Source organism: Cryptotermes secundus, unplaced genomic scaffold, assembly GCF_002891405.2.
Source record: "Cryptotermes secundus unplaced genomic scaffold, Csec_1.0 scaffold81, whole genome shotgun sequence".
In the NCBI taxonomy this organism is placed as follows: domain Eukaryota; kingdom Metazoa; phylum Arthropoda; class Insecta; order Blattodea; family Kalotermitidae; genus Cryptotermes; species Cryptotermes secundus.
The window spans coordinates 64258-84568 of NW_019718023.1; the positions used below are offsets into that span (position 1 = coordinate 64258).

The 20311-nt window shown below is 41.4% G+C and overlaps 1 protein-coding gene across 1 annotated transcript in view; it reads left to right on the top strand.

Moving 5' to 3' along the window:
• LOC111865569 (serine/threonine-protein phosphatase rdgC) overlaps positions 1–20311 on the top strand; it is a 126986-nt gene that overhangs the window by 43395 nt on the left and 63280 nt on the right. The gene's annotated exons all lie outside the window — the stretch shown is intronic.

Below are 20311 nucleotides of genomic sequence, written 5' to 3' on the forward strand. Positions count from 1 at the left end.
GGGATTTCTCCGTGTATTTTGGTTTCCCCTGCCAATCTTTATTCCACTAAATTCTCCATCATCATAATCACCCGGGGCAGGCTACAATAGGCCAATCAGTGGCCGCTGTGCCGAGTGGACCCAGCTGGACTCCATGCCCCACTAAGCGAATTTAAAAAAATGTGGTCTTGTAAGATTTTGTTATAACGGACCAGGATGAGACGGTTTTCTGATATAACGGACAACAATTTAAAACAAGATAGAAACCCAATATAAAACTATTTATATGTCATTATAAGTTTCTATGTACTTTGCGTGTATTGGCTATGTATTCTATGGTGCACTTCCGTGAATTCTCCTTCAATCGGTTATAGCGGACATCTGCAGTAACGCGCATGCTCTCCGTTATGATGAGGGGCTACTGCACGCCCTGAAGTTCTAATCAGGCGATTACGAAGAATTTTTTTAAGTACTATTTAAAGTTCTCACAGTGGTTGTTATGAATGTACCATCTCCTAGGATATAACACCGTGTAGCCAGTTGAAAGTCAACCGAAGTTTGCTACCTGCTTTGAAGGTTGTATTTTGCTAGGCTTATTGTACCCTGAAGATGGAGGCGATATGCTCCTCCGAAATATCGGTTGACTATGAAGGAACTACAGCTTGTTATACGTATCTCATAAGACAGTAACCTTCATCCTTATTTAAGTTTAAATTTCCAAACTCTGATTATTTTGACATTTAAAAAAGATCTTATATCGGACCCAGACTTCATTTAGCTTCATTACTGCTTAATCTGTGAAATCGTAGTTTGTCTCCGTTCCTTTCACATTACGAGAGTGAATTCTATTGCACTCTCGTAACGCACCTCTGTCATGTAGAGAGAATTAATTAAAATTACATCAAAGAAATAAAGAGGAGTTTCAGTTTATTTGTGTTACTACAGCTTTTCAATTCCCCAAGGGTACTTATACAGTCTGATTGCAATGTTTATTTCACAGAAAGGCGTTTTAAGTCTTAGAGTTACACAAGTAGCAATAGATTGGAATATGATTTTTGTGTTCGTATACATTCAGCATACTGATTATTTATTTTGAAGAAATGTTACATTTATTTCAGTCTTCCTATAACAAGCAAAAACATCATTTGTTTGTCTTTAACATAATTTAAAACTCATTTCTCGTCTTTTTGTAACGAGTAACCGCCATAGAAATGTTTCGTGCTTCATTCTTATTAGAAAACACAATCAAAGCCATGGAATTGCAGTACGTTTAAACTAATGTCAATACTGAAACTTATCTGAACACTTATATTTATGTGATTGAATGGTTGGACGAACTCCTCAGAGACAGATCAGCAGAATTGACGCCCACGAGTATGTTTATCTCTGGTCTTTTGTAAGACAGTTTGTGCATATGCTACGAATCTACCAATTTATAACAACTGAAAGGTGTTGTCACCGAAAAGCTGGTACAATTATTGACTTTTGGACATTTTTCATAGCCCTGGTTTTTTATTTAAAACAACTTTTCGGGAACCGAACTCTGCCTCCGTCCTCAGAGGTAGTCCCCGTCTCCAGATGCTGGTATTCATCCCATTAGATATATATATATCACGAAGCTTGTTCATGTGAGATTAATATTCTTACCACCTTGTGGCGACCAGTTCGAACAACTTTTAGAACAGTCCACTTTAGTGCGATTGTAGTGTAATATTGTAGTGTTACTTCGAACCGCTTTATAGACATTTAGGCCGTATGCTCTAAAACACCTAAATAAATTTCGCTAGTCTTTTTGAAAGCCGGTCACGGTAGCCGAGCGGTCTAAGGCATGTACTGTCTTCGTGGGTTCGAATCCCACCCAAGGCATGGATGTTTAGTTTGTGTGTGTGCGTGTTTCTGTGTTTGTCTACATGTAGAGGCCTTGCGACGAGCTGATCACCCGCCCAAGGAGTCCTGCCGAATGTGTAAGATCTATAAAAACCGAAGTGAACGGAGAAGTTCATGGAGGTAGTCCTAGGCCCACTGGGGCTGTAGTGCCGAGGGGGAAAAACATGGAAATTTCATCAGAAGAAGGAGTCGGCCACTCTTCCTGTGAAGTTGAGCAGACCCGTTTGATATAATTTATTTTCACGTTTGCTTTGACTACATATATCACTGTATGAAGCGAATGAGGTCTGCAATTTTATATATTTCTGCAAGAAGTCTAAATTTATTTCCTCATTCTAAAGAAAAGGAGTATTTAGAATCGTTTTAAAACAAATTAAAGTGGATAAAATTTAAATATAAAAGGAAAACGTAGTTACAAAATGTATTAGCGGGTGCTCCAAGCAACTTGATTATTCATCGCCATACTGTACAACAGATTAACTGCGCTGCCAACCTTAGGAACTCATTTTTAAATGCAAGACCTAAGCCTGAATATTAGGTATTTGATTCTGCTTTGAGAATGTGACAATCTGTTACGTTTTTTAAATTAAATATATAAAAATCTTCTAACGTTAGGCTTTAGGGTTTTCTTGTAGAAATAAGTTTGTACGGTTGAGAGCATTAACGCAGCGAATGATACGGCGGTAGTGTTTTACAATATGTTGCGTCACTCGCTAATAACTGAGTTCACCGAATAACTGAAAACCAAATATACAAATTACATTATAATGTATAATGTTATAAGGACTAAAACAAGAAGGATAAAATTATCAGCTCATGTAGCATGCAGTGGGAAGTAAAATATTTCCTGTTGGTATTAGGAAACTTTTCTGAATGCTAACATCTCTGATTACTGTTCGTGAGGCACTGGGTTAAAATATCGGCAACGACATCGACTAAGCTGACAGGAATTTTATGGTTTTCCTCAACCGCTCCAGGAGAATTTTGTGATAGTAAATTAAATTAGGTTCATGGATGTAGGCCTAGGCCCACTGTGGCTGTAGTATCAAGGAAAACAAATTAAATTAGGCCACGACCGCCTCCTTCCGTATCTTTTCCAATTCAACAATTATCGTATCATCCGACGCTCTATAGTGTGATCTACTTACAGTGTCGTTAAATAAACAACAGTGGGCCTACAGTCTTCATTTCTTTGAGAACTGAGGTTCCTGCAGACAAAAGTGGACAGAGTCCTGCACGGTAGCCATCGCAATTCGTTCTGATTTACCTTACGCGAGGGAACAAAGTATACTGCTAGACATTGAAAACATCTGGGGCACTAAGCTACATGACGGAAGGTCGCGGGCTCGAGTCCCGATGAGGTGGATTTTCCAATTGACCAAATCTTTCCAGCCACACAATGGCCCTGGGGTCGACTCGGCCTCTAATAGAAATGGATACCAGGAATATTCCTGGAGGGTAAAGCGCGGTCAGTGCATAAGGCTGACAACCTCACCGCCATCTGTGAGCCGATTGTCTAGATAATGTGGGAACCTCAACGTCTCAAGACCCTATGGGCCTCCACAGCCTGTTACAGGGATAGCTTTACCTTGCAAACATTGGGCTGAAGTGGGAACAGTCTTATAACCTATCCTTGAAAAGTAGAAGGCTCTTGTTACGTGATATTTAGGTTGCGCTATAGCTCAAGCGGTTAGTCGCTCGCTTCCCACCGCGGCGGCCCGGGTTCCATATCTGGTCTGGTCAAGTGGGATTTGTGGTGGACAAAGTTGCGCTGGGGCAGGTCTTCTCCGAGTACTTCGGTTTCCCCTGCCAATATTCATTCCACCAAATTCTCCATCATCATAATCATCCGGGACAGGTACAATAGGCCAATCAGTGGCCGCCGTGCCGAGTGGACCCAGCTAGACTTCACCCCCACTAGCGAATTATATGATATTTTGTTATCAGTGATTTCTACAGGAATATCAAGGTGGATTTACATGGCGTGGTGTGCCACTTTAATTAAATTATTTTTGTAGAATGAGAGATCAGAAATGCTTGCAAAATTTTATTCGGAAGCCTTAGGGTAAGAAATCACATGGTAGATTTAGGTAAAAATTTTGATATTATTTTTATTAGAAAGGAATTTCAGGCAGAACACTTATACCAAGTTTCGTGAAAAATAGCGAAATATTTAAAAAGTTGGATTTGGGGGCATAGAGCCAGACATGAACACATAAACAGTATGATCACATAAGTTAATATCTTTTCTTAAGAAAGGATATTAAAGAAATAGGGTGTGATTATGTAGACTGGATTCATCCGGCTAAGAATACAGTCTAGTGGCGGATTCTGATATACATGTGAATGAAACTTTGGCTGTTATAAAAGAAATCTGTTCTACGAATTTAGTTAATTTCCGTTAACACTTATTAATTATAAATAATTATATCCGCTGTAAAACTCAACTGAAATATAACAATCCCGGAACTGTGCAGAAGATGCGTTGCGATGGGGAGTTAAATCCTAAAATTGAATCAGTAATTAAATGTTCGTGCGCTTTTAGTGCACTGAAATGAAATCATCTTGCTTTTATGGTTTTTGGTGCTGGTATGTTGTTCTCATTTGTTTATGAACATTACAAAATCGAACCACCCAGTTGGTTGGCGTGCTGCATTCAAGTAAAGTGGGAACAATCACATTAACTTCCATTAGGACCAATCACATAACTAATGTGTACTAGTAACTACAGTTATGAACCGAAAAGAGAGCTTCTTATTAACTTACATACTAAATTAAGTGACCCAATTTTGATTATAATCGGCAAATTGATCATAATTTAATAATTAAATAAATGAATAAAGACAGACAAATTATAAATCAAAGGCTTGTTGTCCTTTATATCACTTTACGCTAGACGTCGTGAAATGTATGAAAAGGTTGATTCTGTTGTCATTCCGATAATTGCATGTAATTACACTGACATATATCATCATCATCAGTAATCTGTCAAGACGACAGGTCCACAGTCTCTTCCAAAACAATTCCTCCATTTAATGCGATCTAGAGCTTTCTCCTTCAAATGAGAGTATCCTCTTCTGTCCCCAAGGTCATCCAGCATCTTCTTACGTCTTCTTCCTCGTCTTCTTGTAACTTCTATCCGCCCCTCTACCTCTCCTTCAATAACTTCTTTTAGAAGGCAGTTTCTGCGTAAAACATGACCAATCCAATAGCCTTCCGTTTTCTTATTTCTGGTAGGATATTCCTCTGCTCACTGACTCTAAATAACACTTCTTCATTTCTCACATAATCGGTCCAACTGATCTTCTCCATCCTTCTCCAACACCACATTTCGAAACTTTCCAGATGTTTCTGATCTACTGCCCTAAGTGTCCATACTGACATATATATATATATATATAAAACTCCGTGGTTTTAGTCCGCAAGCGGGTGAAACCACAGAAGTCTGAGGAGACTTCGTAAATGCTGCAGTGAATTGCGGAATAAGTGAATTAGTGCTAGCGCTAGAATTACTTGTAGTTATGATCTGTAAGAATTCAATAAATAAAATTACCAAACCAAACCCCATCTACAGTCACTATCACGTGACAAAATCGACTTACTGGACTACGAACCTCTTAGGAGATTACAATAGTGATCAGTTTCACAACAGCCACATAAGTGACAAGTAAATTCTCACAAAAACAAGTCGAAAAATAATATCAACATGCCGGTTGTATGAACTTCTTACATAAAGGTAAAGTTGTCCCTGTGCCTTATTAGTTAACACGAAGTATAGGGAAGTGGAGATATAGGAGATTGCACTACTACTACTCTTTAATCCTGTTAATGTCTTGGTGATTATTTTTAATATTCTTTCCATAGATATCCTTCAAAGTAAAAAGTAAAAGTAAAGCTATCCCTGGAAGAGGCCGTGGAGGGCCATAGGGTTGTGAGATGTTGAGGTTCTCACATTTTGTAGACAATCGGCTCAAAGATGGCGGTGAGATTGTCAGCCCTACGCGCCGGCCGCCCTTTATCCCAAGAATATTCCAAGAATATTCCTGGTACTCATTTCTGTTAGAGAATGAGTCGACCCCAGGGCCATAGTGCGGCTGGAAGTGACCTCATCGGGATTCGATCCCGCCACCTTCCCTCTCGTAGCAACCAACTCAACCAACTACGCTATCGCGTGCCCCCATATCCTTTAAAATATTTAATTTTGCAACATGATAAAATAGGAGCGAAGGTAGCTTAGTCGGTATAGCGACGATCAATGTTCGATTCCCGAGAACATCAAGAGGTCTTTCTATATCCCATAGTGTACAGACCGGTTTTGGGACCCAACCAGCCTAACACTCAATTGGTACCGGGTGTTCCTTCCCGGTAGGTAAGGCAGCCGGGGCATGAAGCTCACCATTCACGACAATCTGATTACGAAGCAAAGAATCGTGGAGCTATAACTCCACTCTCTCACGTGCCTTCATAGCATAGTGCTTAATTAAGAACAGGGATAATTTTACCTTTTCAATATGATAAAATATTCGAAAAATTAGATAAAATTATTATGCAGTCCTGTTTTGTAAAACAGTAGCATGAGATAAAGCGAGGAAAAATCTTTTGTCTTCTCGTTTGGTGAAATATGGGCTAGTGTAGATAGGAATGTAAAATTTATTACAAGATATTTTATAAATATACCATGTTAAAGTTTCTTGAAAATTCTTTAATATGTGAAATATCTCGCCATGCTGAAGGCGAGGATGCTATATAAACTACATGGCTTGGAGCGAAACGGCATTAATGAAGAAAAATGGGTCTCTCTCGAAAAGTAGGCCAAGGCCCTGAGAGGTCTATACAACCAAGGAGTAAGTATGGAATCCTTTGCTAGCGAAATCAGCAGAAGACGTGAAGTTCTACCTGCGGTCACTATAAAGATTTCTCTCTCCTCTAATGTTACGCCGTGTAGTTTAGTAGATATTTGTCGACGTTTCGGAGGAACATTCTACCTTCATCTTCTAGCTGCAGCAGCAGTAGTAACCACTCAACCACAATGTGGTTCATATAAATGTTACCTATTATTTAAGGACCAGTAACTTCTAAGCATTTCGCAAGTCAGTAATGGGATAAATTTAGCATAATGTATTCTGATTCTCAGCATTTCTGAATGCTACTTTATTTCATTTAATGTTTTAATTAAAACTCCTTGGTCTACAGAAGAACTGAGAACTGAAGCAGAAAGGAAAAAGCCTTGGGAAGTTTAACCAGATGTAATAAAAGAGACGGTCTTAATGAAAATGGCTGCAGGCCCGTGAACAAATAATTGCTTATTAACAGTGAACTTTTAACTCGAATTCTGGGCTTTTGATCAAACATACGGATCATTCATTAGGAGTTCAGGAGTCCGTCCGTCCGTCAGTCCTTATCTCCGGAATTCTTTGTCTTTCACAGCGAAATGAATCATTTTCAAATTTCGTAGAAAAAAATGGTATGAAGAAGGAACATACAGAGAGAGCGATAAACAGGCGTGAAATGACGGACATTGCTGATATCGCTACCTGGATTAAATCTCGTGCCCAGTCACGTCTACTGTGTTACTAACTTTGCAAAAACGGATTTTTATTATCAATAAACGAGGACCGAGAACAGAGATATGTACGCAATAAGAGAACTGTAAGAAGATTATCTTATTCAATTTCGTTGCAGGTTACTGAGTTGTGTTTCATTACATTACATAGAAATGTGATATATAGTCCCAGGTTTTTATGGTACGTATATGTCCCATTAAAGGTAAAGGTAAATGTATCCCTGTAGCAGGCCGTGGAGGACCATAGGGTTGTGAAACGTTGAGGCTCCCATATTTTCTACACACTCTGATGACAGATGGCAGTGAGGTTGTTAGTCTTACGCTCTGGCCGTCCTTTACCACCAGGAAGATTCCTGGTATTCATTCCTGTTAACGGCCGATTCGATCCCAGGGCCATAATACGGCTGGAAGGATTTGATCAATCGGGAATTGAACACGCGACCTTCAGACTTCGAACATAGTCCCTTAAGCAACTATGTTACCCCGTGCCCTTGTATATGGTCTTATAGTTTATGAAATCGTGTAGTTTGCTGCATAAGTACATATGTTTCGCAGGAACCTGGTGCCTCCGTGTTCAGGTTAGTTGGATTCACTGCTAAATCCTCACAACTCTTTTCAGTGACGGCTTCGTGTCCTTGATTCACGGCTTCTCAGCAATGACTTACTGCGAACGACATTCGTTGTCCCTATAAACCCTCGATACGGACGATGCACAGAAAACATATCACGTGATCGATACCCAACTAGTTCATTGGCGCGCTGACTGCTGTCTAACAACGAGCTGTAACATTCGTCAACTGAGACACAGCTTTCATTGTTGCGCGTTGGAACGTGTTTAGGGAGCCGTTGCCTAGCAATGCATTGACCAAATCCGTTAAAATAATTTTGTAGGATATGTTATATAAAGAAGCTTTCGGTGTGAGATTACATAGAACCGGATGGATTTATGACTTATTCTGAATTGGGAAAATATTTGGAAAGAAACGGTCATTACCTAATCGAGGTATTATCATGATATTTGCCTGGAGTGACTGAGGAAATACATGAAAAATCTCAGTCGATATTCCGGCCGAGATTCGAACCCAGCATCACCAAAATACTAGTCTAGAATATTACCTTTGGCCCCCCTGTTCGATAAATGAAATTCTAATCAATCGATTATTTTTAGGAACCTATTAAGTATTTAACGACAAGAAATGTTGACCTGAACGTGGATGAAAACCTAACAGTTAATCAGTGTAGCTGAGTGGAAGAACTACATTTGTGCCTGCAGAAAGAACAATGTATAATAACCATTTCAAGTGGACTTTGTACAGTGGGTACAATAACATACAGAGTCAAGAGAAAACATTTGGGATTATTTCTGGGTTCAGTCCACGTGCCTGCATCAAGTGGCTTAATAATGGAGGAAAACCACCCTTGCTTCTTGCATTAATTCATTATTCATAATCACGAAATTTAATGGCAGTTAGTTAATGCCATAAAAGCGGCCTCCGTAGTCTAGGGGTAACGTTCCCACCTCATGACTCAAGGTACGCGGGTTCAAACCCGGCGGAGGTCGTGGAATTTTTAAGGGCGGAAAAAATCAGGGAACAAGTCCTTCGGGAGGGACTTTACGGCACGTAAAAGATCCTCATGTCTCTAGGAGACCTCTGAGCAAAATTAGGCAACAATTTCCCGCCCAAGTAGTTTCCAATGCCTCTGGTAGATGGGGGAAATATCAGGTACCGACGGCCGACGTCGTTGGCTGAACGGGGCTTATAGCACGCACGAGTACCGATAGGGTATGGCGACAGTGGAAATTAAAGGGGGACGCACAATGGACCAATAACTGGTCTAAATGCATGGGGAAACCCACCCCCTCTAATTATAATAATAATAATAATAATAATAAAATAATGTCATAAACGTACTACCTCCTTCCATACAAGATCATCTAAACAGTGGATTACTGACAGGAGTGACTAATCATAACCTACACAAAGCTTGTCAACGCTGAGTTCCCCACCTTTTGCTGTTTCTTAAGGCGCGTCCACATTACTCGTGCTCGTGCGTCAGAAGCTTACTGCTGCTATCTGTTGTGAAGAAATGGAAACCAATTTGGGCGTCCACTTCGTCAGCTCCAGATCCTGATTTTCCGGCAGCAGTAAGCTTCTGACGCACGAGCACGAGTAATGTGGACGGACCTTAACTCTCCTAGTGTTTGTCGGTCTATCATTATGTCGTTTCCTTGGAAACCAAATGCAAAAGTAACCTCACATTAGGATAGAACTGGATTACGACAACAATAAACGTTAATGTTTCAGTCTGTAATAAAATGTCTTCTCTTACGATTAAAGCTACTTCTAAAATATTATTATCATTATTCTGTGGATTTAACATTCCAGGACTTCCAGAAGTTGCAGCTTGCATATTCAACAAAATCATCACTTAACAAGAAGTTCCAGGAAGAACTAATAACCTATTTTCCTTTGTTATGATACGGACTGCATAGAAAACGACTCGTTCAACAGTTCTTTTGTTGTGTATATTCGTCTCCGCTGTAATGTTTTTACCGAGTCGTTGCCTAGAAATGGGTCTGGTATATCCTCCCATCTCGCAGTCGTCGCATAGCAACGGCTCTACGTTCTACAGTTTCTTGCTTCTGTCGGGAATCGAAAATCGATTGCTTGGCTGTGCAACCTAACACTTCCCTTCATTTATATTTTAGTCTGCCTACTCTTCCAGTGTTTGTCTTACGGGCTTGAAGAGTGGCAAAAGAAATTCAGTTCTAACCGTCTCCTGTTCGAAACTTGACCTCCCTAATGAGAAGCACGATTGCCAATCACTGGAACGCAGCCTTTAACTATTTATCTAACTCCACAGGATCGATTCCTTCTTCAGAAGTTAGCAGTGCTCCAGTTAATCAAGAATTTCCCAGTATTCTACTGAACCCGAAAGTCCATTACCATGTTCACAAGAGCCCGTTACTGCTCCCTATCCTGAGCCAGATAAATCCAGTCCACACCCTGTAAGATCAATTTTAGGCCACGCCATAGCTCAGGCGGTTAGTCGCTGGCTTCCCATTGCGGCGGCCCGGGTTCGATCCCGGGTCTACTCAAGTGGGATTTGTGGAGGACAAAGTGGCCCTGGGGCAGGTTTTCTCCGAGGACTTCGGTTTCCCCTGCCAATCTTCATTCCACCAATTGCTCCACAATCACCCTCACCTATCATCTGGGGCTTGTACAGTAGGCCAGAAGTGGCCGCAGTACAAGGGACTTAGTCCCACCCCACTAGCAATAAAAGATAAATTTTAAAGTTTTTAATATCGTGTTAATTTCTATAATGATTGGACCTAGTCTGGCCATGCGTTTCTCTAAGATTATGGTCCTCTGGAGTGTGACTTTTATAGTTTGGTACAAATGTACTAAGGCGCTGCTGCCTCTATCTTCAGAGTAGAATACGTGACGTCACTTAGAGTGTCGGCTTAGCTACAACGCTCTCGACTTGTATTCAGGATGTGATCGATTAATATCTCGATTAGGACACAGGCTCTCCTAAGGTTGTCATGGTTTACTCAGTCACTCCATGCACATACAGGACAATATTTCGGTTAGGTTACGATAGGTTACTTCCAAATAACATTCATTTACAGTCCATGAATTCGAAGCTATGTATTCTAGCAAGTGAATGAGTCGTAATCAGTAACTCACAGAATTGAATAAATACACTGTCTCGTCCCCAAAACTGAGGTCTTCACGAGGACCCCAGTCCTTAGTTCCTTCATATTTCGTTCCTCCATAATCAATCTAATTATATATGAAAGATAACCTACTTGAAGAGATTAGCGAATTCCGAATTTTCGACATCACAATCCCCCTCCCCCCACTTTGGTCTTCATCAAATCTTCGAGCCATCCCTTTTATTTCTTAACTGAAATAACGCTAACACCACCATCTTGTATATACGATTAATTATTGTCAACCAACTCTCCGTAGTCTAGGGGTAACGTTCCCACCTCCTGACTCAAGGTACGCGGGTTCAAACCCGGCGGAGGTCGTGGAATTTTTAAGGGCGGAAAAATTCAGGGAACAAGTCTTCCGGGAGGGACTTTAAGCCGTGGGTTCCGTGTCATAGATTTACGGCACGTAAAGGATCTTCATGTCTCTAGGAGACCTTTGAGCAAAATTAGGTAAAAAGTTTCCTGCCCAAGTTGTTTACAATGCCTCCGGTAGATGGGGAACTTATCGTGTACCACTGCTAGAAGAGGGCCGACCTCGCTGGCAGAAAGGGGCTGAGAGCGAGCACCAGTACCGGTAGGGTATGGCGACAGTAGAAATTAAAGGGGGACGTACAATAGACTACTAGTCGCGGTGCATGGGGAAACCCACCCCCTCTAATACTGAATACTGTATAACTGATGAAAGTAAAGTAAAGCTATCCCTATAACAGGCCGTGGAGGCCCGTAGGGTTGTGAGATGTTGAGGTTCAGACATTTTCTAGACAATCGGCTCATAGATGGCGGTAGGGTTGTCAGCCTTACTCGCCGGCCGCCCTTTACACCCAAGGATATTCCTGGTAGTCATTACTATTAGAGGCTGAGCCGACCTCAGGGCCATAATGCAGCTGGAAAGATTAGGCCAATTGAAAATATCCAATGACCTCATCGGGATTCGATCCAGCCACCTTCCGGCTTGTAGTATAGTGCCTTAACCAACTATGCTACCGCGTGCCCCCACTCTTTAATCAGTACCGTACGAAAACTGAGTGTAAAATATTCAAACCCTGATAGAAATGAATACCAAGAAACTTCCTGGTGGTAAAGCGCGGCCGGTGCGTAAGGCACACAACCTCACCGCCGTCTGTGAGTCGAATATCTAGAAAATGTAGGAGCCTCGACGTCTCAAAACTTTATGGGCCTCCACGGCCTGTTATAGGGATAGATTTGTATTATTATCATTATTATTATTATTATTATTATTATTATTAATATTATTATTTAGATTTTTAAGCACAGTAACAATTTCTTTAACATCCGAAAACTCTGCATTCTGCCCGCAGAGTGTATTTATGTGTCTCGTATGGTTCTCACAATAAACAACGACTATTTCCCTAAACAGCATTAACCGGTTGGCCTTTGTAGCGGAGACGCAGTGTTTCCTGTGAGGTACGGACTGGATTTGTATATATAACTTAGAAGAAATTCACTCTTTAAGGGATTAAAATGAAAATGCTGTTGGGTATTATCTGTTTGGCAATTAATAATGGCGACAGATATTGAAATCAAATAGATCTAATTCCTTTCAACACCTGCATTGAGAATTCTGACAGGTGATTAGAGGCGAAATGATTACATGGAGATAAAATAAATTATTTCATCTGAGTCTGACATTACTCCCTCATCCCTTTCTAGAGCCACCTCATTGTCACCAAGGGTGGAGCGCCCTTTGGGTTCGGAACCACTAATATAGACCTAGGTCTATTAACCTGAAATTTGAGCCGAGGGGGGGGGTTATAAATGGGAGAGGAATAAAGATAAGAAAATTCGAAACCGGTGGGGGACTGCTAATTGCCTCTGGTGGTTGAGGGTCCTTAATTTGTTTGAACACTCGCAGACATAAACCACTCATCCTTTTGTTAGTGTAGTAATTAAACATTTTAGGGTAGCTTCAGCCATGGTGGTTGTTTTGAAGCACTGCCGCTCGGCTGTTAACATCGCTATATACGTAAAGGTGCGGTAGTTGAGAAATTAATTTCAGAACGGAGTTCTGATACGCCATTTGCTATAATTATTATGGTTCTTCATTAAACGCTTCTTGGCTATGTATTTTGTTTCAGAGGACGAAAGGTATTGTGCAAATATTTTGATGAAGAGAGAGAGAGTCCAAGTCACATTGCGACTGACGGTCAGTCAGTCAGTAAGTCTATGGGGCTCATGACGAGATATTAATTATTACCTTTTGACAGTTACGGTCTTGTTTCTGTGGGGCGCCTTCTCTGACGAGAGGACGGGTCTGTCTTTTGTATATGCTGCTGGTCCTTGCCAGCGCAGTCTTTCTGGGGTCCGAGTCCCTTGGGACTCGCGACCATATTTTACTGTCTCAGAATTGAAACTTGAGAGAGAGACAGAGAGCGGGAGAGAGAGAAATAGGAAGACACACACACACACTCACGGAACATCTTCAGAGGGAACATCAATACTTATTCGGAAACCACCATCACAATAGGTGTTCTGGTTGCTAAATTACATACACACATAATGCCTGAAATACACAATGTACACAATATTCAACTTTTCACAATCACAGCAGCCTTCCTGGTATTAAAACTTTTAAAGTGTTTAAAAAATTTAGCTTACCTGGACTTAAATATATTTAATAGACACGGACAAATAGAAATGGCTGCGTTATGAACTCATTATATAGCATCGAGACGACCCCAACAGAAAACACCGTTGCCTAACAATTCCTCTTTTTTTTACAGATGTGTGTTTACCTCGCCGTTGCACATAAACTGTACTTATTCTATTGTTGTATGCGTGTTCATATCCGCGGGAAACTGTTTACCGAGTCGTTGCGTAGCAATGAACGTCTACTCTGGTTCCGCTATTCCAGCGCTTAGACGGCATGTCACAGTATCTAAAGGTAGGTAGCCTTAAGGAAGACAAGTCTTGTGCTAAACAAGAAAGGCAACATGGCGATTTGTTTCTTGCTCCCAACGCATGTTGAAAACAGAATCTAGTAAATTTCGGACGATGACGTAATGATGTACACCATTATCTGGTAATGACGTATTCTCAAAGATGTTTCAGACAGATAATTACCTGCCTGGCCATCTTCCCTTCTCTCTCTCTTCCGTCCTACTCTCTGTCCGCGGATACATCAACCAGACTACACATCGTAGTCTTAGTATCCGTTGCAGTGAGAACTTCGTACCTCGCAAGTTCCTGACTATCTTATAACGGACTGAGGGAACGCGGGTTCGTGTGTGAGGCAGGAACAGATGTGAAACGGACGCACCTGCCTCAGGCAACTGCATCGAGGTACCGGAGACTCCATATTGAAACACTATATCATAATTAGGGCACACCCATGCAATTTATAGCTTTTTCACATATTACAAACCGCTCAATTACGTGCATACTTCGAGGCTTCCATGTTCGAACTCTCACCTAACCGATGAGAATCTTAATTTGTAACGCTACACGATGTAATTCTTGCTTACAGAAGCTTCCTCAACCACCTAAGTTATATAATGTTACTTACTTACTCGTGCAGCTGAGCCCTTTTGGAGGAGCCGCCAATTCTGCAGCTACTCAAGAATTTCCCAGCATTTTATGGAACCCGAAGGTTCATTACGTGTTCACAAGAACCCTCCACTGGTCGCAACCTCAGCCAGATCAATCCAATCAATATCCTATCTCTCTAAGATCCATTTTAATATTGTCCACCCACCTATGCCTTGGTCTTCCCAGTGGTCTCTTTCTTTCTGACTTTCTCACCAATATCCTATATGTTGACAGTTGAGGTGTCACAGTGAATAGTAATTGTACTGTTGAAGTGAAGAACAATACATGTTCTACGGAATTCGAGGCCCAAGTGGACTTATTTGTTGCGTGACACACAAAACACGTAACACTGGTGTCAGAAGTGGGATCAGTTCGGATTCTGAGACGAATTCAAAAGATTGGACTTACACATGAGCTGAAATGGAGTCACAGGAGATGATGGAGCTGCTGCTGAAGGAATTCAGATCCATGCAAGCAAAAGCGGACGCCAACCAGGCAAAGGCGGATTCCAGACACGTTACATTATTCCTCGTCTCCCCCATTCGTGCTACATGCCCTGCCCACCTCATCCTCCTTGGCTTGATCATTCTAATTATACTTGGAGAAGAGTACAAGTTATGAAGTAAGTTATATAATAATAATTAAATTAATCATCATTGACAAAATAACTTTTTTTCTTAAGCCAAAGCTTCCCTTAGATTATTCTGCCAGAATTTTCACTAGTTAAAATATCCGGTATTCACTTTCTTGAATTACGCTGCAGAATTTTTTACAGAGCAAGGTCGTCAGCCTTGCGCCCAACACCCAACACCCAACCTAGAGGGTCAAGTCTCTCTGTTTATGTCTCCCAGTGAAAGACTGGCCCAGTTATATCCCCAGGCACCGGGTTCGCTTTCTTTCGCAGGACTTCGATGCAATTATTCTAACCCCCCTCCACACGAGGCAAATTGTACAGTGCATCATGAAAGTGCGATTTTCCGAAAGAACTGGAAGGGAAAAAGGAAGAACAGACCGTGGTCTTCATTCAGGCACTAAAGCAGAACTTTAATACAGTTCCTGAAGGGAGATAAACAGTGTGGGGTGGTATAGAATGGATCCATCTGGCTCATGATGGGGACAGGTGACGGGATTTTGTGAAGACGTTAATGAATCTTCGGGTTCCACAAAATTCTTGAGTAGTTCCCGAGGGATATATGGCCTGGATCTTCATGAATGAAGCATAAGCCAAGCAAGAAACCGGCCGTCTGCTTCTGCTTGATTTCTTTTTTGGATTCCTTTTCGAGCTTGAAGATGGAAGTGATATTTTCTTGTCAAACGCTGGCATCTATCCGAATTACACTGTGTTATAACGCACAAGACCGTATCTTACTCTGAAACGTCTGTAAGAATACTCAGCCCCTCCAATGTTGAGAATTTTTTCTATGGTTCCACAGCCCTGTGGAACTTGGCTGCTTTATCAGTTTCTTAATCCTATACACAGTCGGTACGACTCCTTTGACGGGGGATCAGCCCGTCGTATGGCCGCTACCTACACATAGAATAAACGCACACAGAAATCTATACCTCGAGTGGGATTCGAACCCACGATCGCAGTGTTAGAGCGGGCGAAGACGGTTCATGCCTTAGACCGCGCGTCCACTATGGAAGGGCGGTGTCGAGAATTGAAGTTGGGACCTCCTGAATATGAAGCAAGGGTACTGGCCACTTAGAAGGCACTTCTAATGAGATTACAGAATAATCATTCTTTCGGTTTAATTGTAACAATGGCACGACGTGACGATTATCAAAATTTAGCAACTTATGGCTCGAACGCCTTATGGAACAATGCAATCCTTCCGTACCTCAGCCTGTGTATGTATCTTGAGATGCTGTGACTTCCCGTAAACGTCATTTCTTGAATTCTTCTAAAAGTCAGATTGTGCTGATGAGTGTCTCACTAGAGACCTAACAATACAGTATCTAGTGTCAATATAAAGTGTAAGAACTGAGTGGCTGAAGCACTGTAACCCCCACAGCTACCTGTCCTCACACAGGAGAGCGCAGACGCAAAGCTATATCCTAAAATGAATAACTTTTGTAGGATCTGTAGATTCTCACAGCGGTGGTTATGAAGAGTTCTATCTTCTGGGATATAGAGCCATGTAGGATCTGAGGTTCTCACAGCGGTGGTTATGAAGAGTTCTGTCTTCTGGGATATAGAGCCGTGTACGATCTGAGGTTCTCACAGCAGTGGTTATGAAGAGTCCTATCTTCTGGGATGTGATGGATGATGCGGCCTTACATCTTGAAAGCTGTTACACTTCGTGGGTATAATTGTTACTTACTTATATTTATCTCTACCTTTCCTTCCTATTTTCGTTTTCTCTGTCTGCCATCTATTTTTAAGTCTTTTTTCTTTCCTTCTTTCTCCTTTTCTTATTCCGTTTTGTCCATATTTCACTTTTTCCTTTTTCCTTCATTTAACTCTGTTCAATTTCTTTTCTTGTATTTCTCGCTAAGCTTCTGTCCTCTCTCTCTCTCTGTATATATATATATCACCTTTGTCTCTCCGATATCATTTTCTTCTTTCTGCCTGCATTTCTTTTCTTCTTTCCGTCTTACTTTCTGACTCTTTGTTGTTCTGTTCTTCCCTGTTTCGGGTCTGTCTTTTTTTTTCTTTCTCTGCCTGTCTTACTTACCTTATGTTTTCCACATTTCTGTTTGTCCCTTCTTTCCACCCTTCTACATTTATTTTCTTCATCTTCTTTCCTTTCCGCCATTCCTCTTGTCCCTTTTCTAACATTTTATCCATCCTTCTCTTTCTCTCCCTACCGCCACACAGTGAGCTGCGTGTGCACCCCCGTCTGCTCCTCCAAAGAACTGTGCCCAGTCAAGTAATGCATGAATCAATCAATTCTCCGCTATCATCCATCGCTTTGAGCAAGTTGCTTCGGCCCTGTTCGTGAATTTAAAGCCCGTCTGCTCCCTGAGCTGCCCCTGCATGCAGGCTACACGCGTAACATTGCTGCAATATTAATAACAGTGGAAAGCCCATGAGATAGGGGATTACCCAACTGTCCGCTCGTTTCGCTTTCATCAGCTAGACGCTTGCTTTGTGCCGTCTCTTTGCAGAACCCCTTCAGTGCTAGCGTGACATTTGAAGAATTCCACCTTCCACAGTTCTGAATCTTGCCTTTAACAGTTTCAAGCAGATTCCAAACTACAGGCACACAGAACTAAGACATGAAGTGAGTTGTACGATCTTCTGGGTTGTAAGGCTGTGTAGTTCAGCAGTAGCACCGACGTTTCGGAATAACGTATCCCCTAAGAATAAGTCAAAAAAGCAGAATGAAGCAGGTGGCAAGCAGAGAAGAGCTTACTCATCAACATCGAAGATGAAAACATTATAATCCTCGGAAATGACGGTGAATTTATACCGGTCTAAACGGCGTCACGTCTCAGAAAATACTACTTTTTAATAGTGGCTACGAAGAGTTCTATTTTCTGAAATAAAACTCTGTATAGAGTGTTGAAAGTCAGCTGATGTTTCAGTTGAAAATATCGCTTCCGAAACGTCGAATGAATTTTAGATAACTGCATGGAGTTATGTCCTACAACACAACACGCTTCAGTACTCTTTTACTTTCTAGCTGCACTCAACTTGTTGTACATAATGAATTACTTAAGCTGGCTCCCCCGTTGAAGCTCGTCCTCATTAGGAAAGGTAGGAAAGGACCATGCATTCTTCTTAGCTCTTATGGATATGGCTGAGCCCCATTTCACGAAACATATAGCGCGAGGGAGTTACGCAAAACAAGCTGGGGCGCGTACACCCATTTATGTTAATGCAGTATTATTTAAACCTATTTCCAAGAATCAAAATTGTATTCATTTTCATGCCGTTACTTAACTATATAATATTTAATTTTATTTTATTTTTATTGATGTTTATGAGAATAATAAGAATAAGAATTGAGATAGTAAAGGAAAAACACGGAAGGTACATCTTCCGCTTACAATTTGTCCTGGGATCGAAACCGAAAACCCGCGCGAGGAAACCGGTTTTGATATTCTTACTTACGCAAAAAAAAAAAAAAAACCTTCAAATTTTGATGTTCATACGAGTCAACCGTTGCTGGGATAGTGTAGTCGGTATAGCGACTGCCTACGGCATGGACGGCCGAGTAGTCGGACTTCGAGTCCCGGTAGGGTCAAGAATTTTCTCTTCTCCATAGCGACCAGACCAATTCTGGGACCCACTCTGCTTTCTATCCAATGGGTACCTGGGGTTCTATCCACATTGGTAAAGTGGCCTGAGCGTGAAGCTAATTACTCGCCTCCAACTATTGCGATATCACGAAAGCGTGGACCTATACATCCACTCCCCCATACGTCTTCACGGCCAGGTGCTTAATTAGTTAAGCACAGAGATAACTTTATCTTTTACTTTTTATGTCTCAGTCCAGTTTGGTATTGAACATTTGGAGCTGAATGCAACAGAGTAACAACAGCACAAGACGGAGGTAAACCTCTGGGCTTGTATTCGAGAGATCCTCAGTTTGTACCTCGACAACGGAACCGGATATCCTCAATGAAGATTTCCGTGTTATTCCTCAGTTACTCCAGACAGCGTCCCAGAGAGTTCCTAGACAAAACCATGACCGCCCCTATCCAGATCATTCACAAATCATTATTTTTCAATCACCCTGCTATTCTGTGCAATACAATGTAGACATTGGCAGTGTCCCAAATTAACGGCTACGAAACATCACAGCACCATGTCTGAATTTGGAAATATCTGCTCGTGTAAGCAAGACATACGCGCGTTTATTGAATTATGAATATAATAAAACAATTATTTTCATACTTGTTCCATTCCACTATGGAGGCATGCGATAGTGTAGTTAGTTGAGGCACTGTGCTACAAGCCGGAAGGTTGCGGTTTCGATCCTCGATGAGGTCATTGGATTTTTCAATTTTTTTTTTAATTCTTCCAGCAGTACTATGGTCCTGGGGTCGACTAAGCCTCTAACAGTAATGAGTACCAGGAATTTTCCTGGTTGTAAATGCTGACCGGCTCGTAAGACTGACAACTTCACCGCCATCTGTGACCCAATTATCTAGAAAATGTGGGAGCCTCGACGTTTCACAACCCTATAGGCCTCCACGGCCTGTTGACTGTTCTACTAAATGAATCTTGAAACGGAATTATCGTGGGTATAGTCAGAGTTTTGTAAAAATAATTATGTGCACGTACTCGGATAGAGTTTGAGACTTGCGCCTCAATGTATATAGTGTTAGGACGTTAGTAGGTCTGCTCTTTGTTATCCAGCTACTAAACCCACGGAGCAGAAGCCTTGTCAAGTGGATAGTTATTTATAATTAACGATTGTTAGTTCTACGGCTTTTATGGGCGGCTAAATTTCATTATCACTTTCGCAAGATCCCGTCACTAAAAGTCCTAACATTAAAGTCTCAGCCACTGACCAACTATACGTATAGTTGTCTCAGCATATAGAGCGTCAAGTTCACTTCATGACATTGAGAGGATGTGGAAAGAAACGGGCTTGGCCTAATTTTACGGGATTACCTTGTGAAATTAAATCCAGGATTGCCATGGCAAAAGCTGCATTTAG